Source organism: Lissotriton helveticus, chromosome 4_2, assembly GCF_964261635.1.
Source record: "Lissotriton helveticus chromosome 4_2, aLisHel1.1, whole genome shotgun sequence".
Lineage (NCBI taxonomy): Eukaryota > Metazoa > Chordata > Amphibia > Caudata > Salamandridae > Lissotriton > Lissotriton helveticus.
The window spans coordinates 83,960,463-83,971,810 of NC_136064.1; the positions used below are offsets into that span (position 1 = coordinate 83,960,463).

Below are 11,348 nucleotides of genomic sequence, written 5' to 3' on the forward strand. Positions count from 1 at the left end.
GATATGCCTAGATATCACACTGGGACATTTCCTATAGAAATGGTAAGCAAAATCAGTTTTGCACAGTTGTAGTTTTTCAGGTTTTCAAACAAATCAACTCCACACACAGAACATTTTTCAAGGAAAAACAGTCAATGTATTCCTTTGGAGAGAAATTAAGTTATCTGTTAACAGGTAAGTACTTGGTCTTTGGGTTTGAGTTTCTGCGGTTAGAACAAGTGTTCTCCCAGGTTCAAGGATGCACTCTCGAAAACACCTTCAGCTGCACTAGGGCGGCCAGATGCAGAGTGATGAGGCCCAATGTTATCCAATGGGGCATAGGGGGCCTCTGGTTGGTGGCTGCTCACGAGCAGGCCACAAGGGTGTGGGAGCAAAGCTCCTGGGGTTTAGCTCAGAGCAAAGAAGGATCTGAGTTAGCACCCAAAGTACACTCGCTGTGGCAAAGGGGTGGCTGGGTGCAGGGCGCTGTTTTGGCATTGGGTGCCCAGTTGATTTCAATGGGGATTCTCCTGTTTCAACAAAGACTGCAGGCTCGGGATGAAGATCTTCTGGAGGTTATCACAGGTTGGTGAGGTGAGTTGGGATGCCTGGGGATGCTGGGACGCCATCGGTTGGGCCACCTAAGACTGTGCGACATTGTGTGCATGGGGTTTCTTTAGGTGTCGGGTTTTCTTACCAGCTCTGGTCGCAGTTGGGGGGATCCTCCAGAAACAGTCTGCAGGCTTCGCTGGGCGATTTGAGGCAGGTCAGAGATCACCAGATCTCAGGTAAGGATCGCCGGGGAGACCTCCTAGTGGTGTTTGGCCACTCGGGCCGTGGGCGTCAGGTGCAGGGTGGTGCAGACTCACAGGTTTGATAGGAGCCAGAGTTTGTGGGTGAGCAAATCCGGTGCTCACGGGAGACAGAGTATTTTCTGTGGAAGGCAGGGCAGGTCCTTGGGGTTCTTGATTTTTCTGGCTGCAGGACACACCGGGATTTCACTTCTGTAGGTTTAAGACGGGGCCATGCCGGTAGGGCCGGGCCAAGTCAGTTGGCAACCTCCTCTTCTTAGCTTCAGCACAGTTCTTCAGTCCTTCTTCTTCTTTTCTTCTTGGTCGGTTCTTGCCCGAGGAGGCAATGTTCTAGGGTACCTGTTACAGGTAGGTGAAGGTTGGGACTAAGGGGTCCCTTCCTTGGGGTAGTTACACCCCCTATTATGCCCCTCTCCAGTGGGAGGGTGGCATATGCCTCACTCTGGTTGGCTGGGTCCCCCCATCTTCAAGATGGCAGGGACTGAGAGTTGTGCCTCACCTCGCCTCCCCCACTTGAGGGGTGGGGTTGGCAAAGATGGTCACACCTCCCTTCCTCGCTTGGTTTTCCTGTCGATTCTCCCACCCAAAGAGGGGGTCAGACCAGTGGGGGCCAGTTGCTGGAAGCAGCAAAGGCCTGGGGAAGCTCACAAAGGTGGCAAGCCTTTGAAGCTGCCCCTTCGTGGACCCTGCCCATCCTGGGAGAGGAGGCGTGGCATCTCGTCCCAGGATGTGCATTGTTTTAGACCCAGAGAGCAGCAGGCTCTCGACCCAGGAGTCTAGAAACATGTCTGGTGGTGGCAGCTGGCGAGCAGCCACTCAGCCTGGACACTAGTGGTAGGTCGCTATTAATGAGGCATCTCTAAGATGCCCTCTGTGTGCATTTTTCATTAAATCCCACAATCTCAACAGTGTGGTTTTAATGTGCTGAGAAGTGTGATACCAAACATCCCAGTTTTCAGTGCAGCCATTATGTTGCTGTGGAGTACGTAAAGACAAACTCCAAGAACCATATACTCTTAATCGCATTACTGCACTTACAATGTCTAAGAATTGATTTAGACACTGTAGGGCTCATGCTTTTGTACCCTCACCGCTGGTATAGTGCACCCAGCTAGAGGGGTGGTTGACCTATTCCAGGACAGTGTAGGCATAGCACACAGGGACGTGTGCCACATCGAATCTTCACTTTGTTCTGCACCAAAACAAGTAGCCTGCAAAGGCAGTGTGTGTGTGTAAAGGTACAGGGCCTCGAAGGGTGGCACAATCAGTGCTGCAGTCCTTAGAGGCCTCCCTGGCCACAGTGCCCGTTGTACCTATGGTACCATTTACAAGGGACTGACCTGTGGCCAAAGAGTGCCAATTGGGTTTTGTTTTCAATGCAGTTTTAGGGAAAGAACATAGGCCCTGGTTACCTGTTTGGCCGGAACCCAGGGCACACTCAGTCAAAGCACATCAACAGTTTAGCAAAAAGTGGGGGCATCCATGTCAAAGAGGGCAATTTCTTACATCATTAAACTAGAGTACATACTTACATTAAGAAACACACCACTAGAGAGAAAACACACTGAAAATGCACCAAATATAATTCGAATGTGTGCTATGGCAGGGCTACCACTGAAAATGAAATAGTTGAAAGTGTTAGGGAATATAACTACTCCCCTGATATTACTGAAATGGAAGTCAGAAATATTTTACAAGACCTAAAAGAGGCCAATGCATCCTCATAGGAGCCAACAGGAACAATACTATCAGAAACCCATTCAGAGGGCCGCGGTGCAAGCAAGAGCAACTGAGCCCAACCATGGGGGTTGAGGCCTTTCACTACTCATGTCCCGGGGCCCAGCCTACTGTGGATCCTGAACAACTGGGCCAAATATCACTCACAGTGATAGCAAGGGTTGAGCAGTTCAAGGCTTCTCGGGGGTGAAGGTAGACAAAAGGGGGTGAAGGTAGGCCCAAGGAGGCCTTCCCTGTGCATCTGGGCTCAGGAGCTCTGAGCTGTCCCCAGGGCCCGCTGGGCACCTCTGCAGGAGCTCCTTCCCTGGGCCCACCCCAGGCATGCCCCAGGCCAAGGTCCTAGTCAGAGGGGTCTACCAGGCCCAGGGAAGCCTCCCCCTGCTTTGCCTGCATGTTAAGGTTCCTTTGTGCCAGAGTCAGAGGCCCGTCGGGCCCCCCTTGTAGCCCCGTGCCTGAGGCCCAGGTGGGGCTTTGAGCCCCCGGGCCACAGAGCCCCTGTCCCCTCCAAGGACAAGTGGAAGTCCTGTTAATTAAGGCACAGCGTGACCAGATGGCCGTTCCTCGAACCCGGCCAACTGGTCATGCACAATGCTTTTCAATAGTGCTACCAGATGGCCGAGCCGCCCAGGAAGTCCTGATGGGGAGCTCATTTGCCTGCCTGCTCATTGGGCTCTTAGGGGCCAGGGTCCACACCTGCCTCCCAGCCCTTTCAACCCTGCCTGCTTCCAGGCCTGCTTTTCATGGAAGCAGGCAGGGACTTGAAGCTGGCATCCCTAGGCAGGGCGGCCTGCCAAGGGAGGGCCCGGCCGGCGTTGTGCACTCCGATCGATTGGGCACGCTTGGTCTGTTTAGGGAAGGACTGCTTGGCCAGCCTTGGCTGTTTTTGCAAGCAGAGAGCTTTCACTCTGCCAGTGACTGTCTGGCTCGAAGGGACTGCTGCTTGGCGGTGGCCCTTCCCCTACCCAGTGGAGTGAACGCTAAGCAGCCCTGGCAGCTGGCACCCCTCCCCCCCCAGTGTCTGACCAGAATGGAAGGGGTCGGGTGGTGCAAGGTTCGGGGAAGGCCGCTTGGTGGTTCGGTCCCCTGCGTGCCACACTGCCACTCTTCTCTGCACAGAGCATTTACACAGCAGCTCAGGAAGACTGTGAGGTGTCACTGAACCCTGTGTCACTCATGCTGCACCTCGGCCCGCCCCTACCTTCCATGGAGATGGCGGGTGGACTTCCCCAGCAGGCTCAAAAGGGGTGCAAAGGTCGGTTGGGGGATGGGCACATGGCTCCCCACAACCCTATCCAGCAAATGTGGCTAACTGGTTAATCCTGTCAGCAGCATATGCTTGTCTCAAAGATTGGGCCATACATGTGGAAGTACGCATGGTAAAACTGAGAATAGCTCATTAAATCAGTTATGGTTTCTTTGATTGCTCCATCTGTTACTTGGATAACTGTGGTAATTCTAGAGCTAATACATGCCAACAAGCACTAAAGTCCTGGGATGAGTGAATTTGTCAGACCAAGAACAATCCTGCCTCGCCCAGCCACTTTGGTGGCTCTAAATAACATCGGGCCGATTGCACATCCCCGTGACAGCGACGATACATTCGGATTTCTGCACACCAACTATCGATGGTACTTTCTGTGCCTACCATGGTGATCACGGGTAACAGGAATCAGGATTTGATTCCAGAGAGAGAGCCTGAGAAAAGGGTACCACAATCAAGGAAGGCAGCAGGCGCGCAAATTACCCACTCCCTACTCTAGGAGGTAGTGACGAAAAATAACAATACAGTACACTTTAAATTGTTTTTACAGAGAATCCATTGGATGGCTAATCTGATGCCAGCAGCTGTGGTAATTCCTGCTCCAATTGCTTATATTTAATTTGCTTCAGTTAAATTGCTCCTAGTTGGATCTTGGGATCGAGCTGATGATCTGCCGTGAGGCCTGTCCCAGCCCCTGCCTCTTAGCGCCCCCTTGATGCTCTTGACTGAGTGTCCTGGGGGTCTGGCGTTTTAACTTTGAAAAAATTAGAGGGTTCAAAGGAGGCCGGCCGCCTGAATACTTCAGCTAGAAATAATGGAATAGGACTCTGGTTCTTTTGTTGGTTTACGGAACTGGAGCCATGATTAAGAAGGACGGCCGGGGGCATTCGTATGGTGCCGCTGGAGGTGACATTCTTGGACCGTCACAAGACAAACCAAAGTTAAAGCATTTGTTAAGAATGTTTTCATTAATCAAGAAAGTCGATGGTTTGAAGACGATCAGATACAGTAGTACTTCAGACCATAAATGATGCCAACTACCGATCCAGCGGCGTTATTCCCATGACCCACTGAGCAGCTTCTGGGAAACTACAGTCTTTGGGTTCTGGGGGGAGTATGGTTTGCAAAGCTAAAACATAAAGGAATTGATGGAAGGGCACTACCAGGAGTGGAGCCTGCGGCTTAATTTGACACAACACGGGAAACGTCACCCGGCCCGGACACGGAAAGGATTGACAGATTGATAGCTCTTTCTTGATGCTGAGGGTGGTGGTGTATGGCCGTTCTTAGTTGGTGGAGCGAATTGTCTGGTTAATTCCGATCATGAACAAGACTCCTCCATGCTAACTAGTTAAATGACCCCCAGTGGTTGGCGTACAACTTCTTAGAGAAATGAGCAATAACAGGCCTCTGATACCCTTAGATGTCCGGGGCTGCATGTGCGCTACACTGAACGAATCTTCGAAGACAGGTGCAGGTAACCCGCTGAACCCCATTCATGATAGGGATTTTCTTGACTGCAATTATTTCCCATGAAAAAGGAATTCCCAGTAAGTGCAGGTCATAAGCTTGCGTTGATTAAGTCCCTGCACTTTGTACACACCACCCATCGCTACAACTGATTGGATAGTTTAGTAAGGTCCTTGGATCAACCCTGCTCGGGTCGGCAACGGCCCTGGCGGAGTGCTGAGAAGATGATCAAATTTGACTATCTGGAGGAAGTAAAAGTTGTAACAAGGTTTCCATAGGTGAATCTGCGGAAGGATCATTAACAGCGGATTGGCCCGAGTGGCGGACGGCATCATCCTGAAACCATCTGCCTCTTCCCAGATGGAACATGCACACTGTAGGCACAGGGCCTGGCCCTGCCCTCATGTGCCCTGGCCTGTGGAGTGGCCCGTAGTTGCTGGGGTGCCTGAATGTGGACTGGGTGTGGGATGGGATCCTCCACTGAGGAGGAACCAACTGATGAACATGTGAGGCTCTGGGGATGGGGGTGGCCCCTAGCCCCTGCCCCTCTGGGAGGGGCACAGCAGTAGGACCTACCGAGATGGAATGCATGCTCACCCAGCACGACCCTGTGGTGTGGAAAGCAGATGCCAGTGCCCCCTGGGGATAGAACGACACCTGAAGGCCCTGCTGCCCTGGGCCCTCCTGTGTCCGGATCCCGGCTTGACTGGGCTACGGACGAGCAAGGAGTGGCCCTTCTCGAGTGGCAGGGCGGCCAGGAAGAGAAGGACCCGGGCCTGTGATGGGACCCCAGCTACTCTTGGTAGGAGATGTGTGGGATGGAGAACTACCTGGCTCTTCCCTTTCTGGCACCTCCAACCAGGGTAGGGGTGGGGCTATCCACAAGTCCGCTGGCATGGCTCGGGGCAGCCCGGGAATTCCTGATGCCACAGGTGCGAGGCTCTGGGGAAGTGGGGTGACCCTCAGCCCTTGCCCCTCTGGGAGGAGCACAGCAGAAGGCACTCCTGAGATGGAACCCATGCTCACCCAGCACGACCCTGTGGTGAGGGAATCAAATGGCAGTGCCTCCCCGGGCTGGGACCATCCCTGAAGGCCCTGCTGCCCTGGGCCCTCCTGTGCCCAATCCCGGCCTGACCGGGCTTCGGGCGACTCAGGAGTGCCTCTTCTTGAGTTGCAGGTCAGCCTGGAAGAGAAGGAGCCGGGGCCATTGACGTGACCCCAGCTTCTCTCTGTGAGAGGTGTGCGGGATGGGGAGCCACCTGGATCCTCCCTTCCGGTGCCTCCGACCAGGGCAGAGGGTGGGATACCCATTGGCCTGCCTGCATGGCTCAGGGCCTCTGCCCATGACCTAGGGGTCGAGCACAGTGGTGGATGACTGATGGGCAACCCTCCTTTGTTGCCAGGTACCTGGTTTGTCCTGGTCCTGTGTGGCTGGGCTGAGGGCTTGAAGACAAGTGCAGTCCCTCCCGGTCCACTGCGAGGGATCAGTTGTGGTGGGACTGGCTACTCTTGTCACTTTGGGAGCCCCCTTCCCTATGAGGGGACAAAAGGGGCTCCCGGGCAGAGCGCCTGGTAACACTCTTCTGATTGGGGAGGCTGATTCCCAGAGGGGAAACCTTGAACGGTGCGCGGACAGAAGGGGGCTGCTTCTATCGCCCTTGGTGCACCGCTTGCTCGTGGGGCACCCGATGCTCCATAAGGAAGCCCTCTCCCCCCTTCTGCGGCAGGGAAGGAGGTTGTGGTCGCGCCCTCGTTCAGTGCTCCGGCAGCACCTGGGCTCCAGTCGCTGGCCCTCCATGCTGCCAAACGTGCGGTGGGGAGGGGGGGAATAGGCTCCTTGGTCACGGACAGGGGGTCTGCCTGGGGAAGGTCCAGACTGGACTCTGGTTGATTGGGCATAGTTGGGCCTATTTGATGACTGTGGGCTCCGCAGGGTCAGGGAGCCAGCAGGCCTGGGTCTGCAAGCCCACCAGGGCCCTGGGTTTTCTGCTTCAACCTGCGGTGTTGTAAAGGGATGTTGCCTGGCGTGGCTAGTTTAAGAGGTTCAGAATGGGGTCCTGGGCCCCATGCTTGTCCATGGGGTGGGCGCCCTGGTCCCGGGCTTCAGTCTGCTGCATTGCAAAGGGCATGGGGATGGGAGTCCCGCAAGCCCGGGGAGGCTTTCCCATTTGGCTGTGCTTAGAAGCATGTAATGGGGCCAGGGCTCTGGCGGGTCCTAGGGTGGGAGCCCCCGTCCTGCCAAGCACCCGGGAAAACCTTGAAGAATCTACACAAATGAGCCCTTGCTGAATTCAGAACTTTGTCTACTTTTCAGAAATGTATAGTCTTCTGGGATCCACCATGGGTTTCACACCCAATACTACCACTAAATGGAAGTAGGTTGAAGCACAAAAAAATTAGGAGGAATGGGCTATGTCCCAGTAAATTGCCAAAACTGAAAGCTAGGAAGATGGTGATTTTAGCAAACCCTTTGTTGACGCCATTTGCAGGGAAAAAAACAGACACTTTCTTCTGCCGCACTTGTTTCCCAATAAAACCCCAAATGTAGCTTTGTAGTTTGGCTAATTTATCGGTCTCCTATGGGGGAATCCACAAACCCTGGGTACTTTTAGAATACCCAGGATGTTGGAAAAAAAGGACGCAAATGGCGCATGGATACCTTATGTGAACAAAACAGTTGTAGGGACCTAAGCACGAACTATCCCAAATAGCCCAAAAAGGGCACAGCACAAGGCAGGGAAAAGGCCTGGCAGAGAAGGGGTTAACCATTAAGCAAAAATAAGCACATGCTTAGGGCATCAAGTGAAGGGAGGCACCACATACATTCATGTAAGATTAGTTTTGAGGATCTGATCACAGACTTTACAATTAGAAAGAGTAGGAGAAAACTTTTCAAATATAAATAAAGTGGAAGTATAGAAAAAAAACATTATTTTCCATATTACTGTTTCATTTCGAAAAAGAAAATCTGATACGGTTTATGATTGTTTATATTTTGAATTAGATATATATGGGGCACCAAAATCTTTTGAGTACTTAGGGTCGCTAAAGGCCTTAATATTGTACTGAATGTTATGAAGTTTGTTCCTACAGGTTGGTGATCAGAGACATTTCCACTAACTGGAGAAGGCTTTGGTAATCCCAAGTGGTTGGAAGTGGACATTGTTCTTAACTTGGTGAGCTGATGGGTTAGTATAATGTAGCACCACACGTCTCACCATTTTTTCTTTATTTCTCCATGGTTTGTGCGACTGCCCATTAAGGTGTCATTTATATGCTACAACGTGTGATACGCTCACTAAATTCAAGCAAAAGAGATTGTTTGTGTATTTTTTATTTAATTGCAGGAGTTTTTGAATATCACAGATACTTCAGAGTCGAATGACACGTCCAGATACATATCCCACAAAATGGTGTAGGTGCCCGGTCCATGGTGGATAGAGAGCACTATAGAGAAATGTGATTGTGTGAATGATAGAACAAGCGTATTTTAAATTGTGCACAATATATAGTATAATCAGGCCCCTTGTGTAGGTGTAGAATGAACTGAATGACATTTCTAGTAAGTAGGCATCATTCATGTTGGGTTTTCTGGTCGCTACTTGATCAATCATGAAGTCCTTGAGATTTGCCTTGAACGAAAGTGGCTTTTGACTCCGTTCCTACAGCGCGCACACTCACCTCAGTGTGCACTAACCTCAGCGCGCACACTAACCTCAGCATGCACACTCACCACGCACACTCACCTCAGCACGCACACTCACCTCAGCGCGCACACTCACCTCAGCACACACACTCACCTCAGCATGCACACTCACCTCAGCACACACACTCACCTCAGCACGCACACTCACCTCAGCGCGCACACTCACCTCAGCGCGCACACTCACCTCAGCGCGCACACTCACCTCAGCACGCACACTCACCTCAGCACGCACACTCACCTCAGCGCGCACACTCACCTCAGCGCGCACACTCACCTCAGCATGCACACTCACCTCAGCACGCACACTCACCTCAGCACGCACACTCACCTCAGCACGCACACTCACCTCAGCGCGCACACTCACCTCAGCGCGCACACTCACCTCAGCATGCACACTCACCTCAGCACGCACACTCACCTCAGCACGCACACTCACCTCAGCGCGCACACTCACCTCAGCGCGCACACTCACCTCAGCGCGCACACTCACCTCAGCACGCACACTCACCTCAGCACGCACACTCACCTCAGCGCGCACACTCACCTCAGCGCGCACACTCACCTCAGCATGCACACTCACCTCAGCACGCACACTCACCTCAGCACGCACACTCACCTCAGCACGCACACTCACCTCAGCGCGCACCCTCACCTCAGCGCGCACCCTCACCTCAGCATGCACACTCATCTCAGCACGCACACTCACCTCAGCGCGCACACTCACCTCAGCGCGCACACTCACCTCAGCGCGCACACTCACCTCAGCACGCACACTCACCTCAGCATGCACACTCAACTCAGCGCACACACTCATCTCAGTGTGCACTAACCTCAGCGGGTAACCAAGCAGGAGGTGTATCTTTCCCCAGCGATTTGGCTCCATAACCCGACCCTTGGGAGGCATCAGGCCAAGTGCAGTGACATCCCCTCAGGTCTAGCCTGGAGAATGCATTAACTAGAGGTTCTCGATCAGTGCCAATGACATATTTTTATTATTATTGTAAGGACAGAGTAACCTTCTCATGTCCTCCAACCAGCAACCACGCGGCTAATAGATGTCTCAGAGGACTCTTCGATCGTCAGAAAACGGTAATAGGCCTTTACAATGCAGTTTCAAGCACCCCTTCCGTTTCACCGCATGCTAAATAATGCTTGCCTGAACCACGCAAATGCCTGAACCACGCATACGCCTGAACCACGCATATGGCTAAACCACGCATATGCCTGAACCACGCAAATGCCTGAACCACGCAAATGCCTGAACCACGCATACGCCTGAACCACGCATATGCCTAAACCACGCATATGCCTGAACCACGCAAAAGCCTGAACCACGCATATGCCGCCCTGAACCACGCATATGCCTGAACCACGCAAAAGCCTGACCCACGCATATGCCTGAACCACGCATATGCCGCCCTGAACCACGCATATGCCTGAACCACGCATATGCCTGAACCACGCAAATGCCTGAACCACACAAAAGCCTGAACACGCATATGCCGCCCTGAACCACGCATATGCCTGAACCATGCATATGCCTAAACCACGCATATGCCTGAACCACGCAAAAGCCTGACCCACGCATATGCCTGAACCACGCATATGCCGCCCTGAAACACGCATATGCCTGAACCACGCATATGCCTGAACGACGCATATGCCTGAACCACGCAAATGCCTGAACCACGCATATGCCTGAACCACGCATATGCCTGAACCATGCAAATGCCTGAACCACGCATATGCCTGAACCACGCATATGCATGATTAAGGCAGTGGGTGTTCTAGTTTTCTAAGCAGTCAGGGAGAGGAACTGGAAGGGAGGACCTGCGCAAAGGACGGGGACACGGCGAGCTAAGTTGGGTTGGGGGGTAGGTTTTAACGGAGGGGGGCGGTTTTAGGGCTATGGCCGGGGAGGCCAAGGGGGTAAGTTTTAAGGGAGAGGGCCTAGTTTAGCACTGAGGGCGGGGGGTGGAGTTCGGGTAGGTTTTAAGCGAGGGGCACAGGGCAGGGGGGGAGGGAAGTTCTCAGGGCAGGGGGGAGTTTTTAGGATTCAGGGCAGGGGGAGTCGGGATAGTTTATGGTTTTAGGGGTGGGTTTGTTTTTAGGGTTATGTGGGGTCAAGTTATAGGGCAGGGGCCAGGATTTTAGGACTCAGGGCGGAGGACCTGGATGTGTGAACTTTACCACACATCCCTTTACCAAACATTCCTTTATGAAACTGCGTGGTAAAGGCATGCATGGTAAAGGCCTGCGTGGTAAAGGAATACATTGTTTAGACGCATTCGTTGTTGGGGCTGCTTGGGAGACACACGTGGTTCAACCAAACAGCACATACAAACATGCCCTGTCCAAATCTTGTGAATGCTCCTGAAGCTGC

At 52.8% G+C, this 11,348-nt stretch overlaps 1 pseudogene; it reads left to right on the forward strand.

Moving 5' to 3' along the window:
- Positions 1-3,834: 3,834 nt before the first annotated feature.
- Positions 3,835-5,560, forward strand: LOC144752269 (18S ribosomal RNA; annotated as a pseudogene).
- Positions 5,561-11,348: the final 5,788 nt, after the last annotated feature.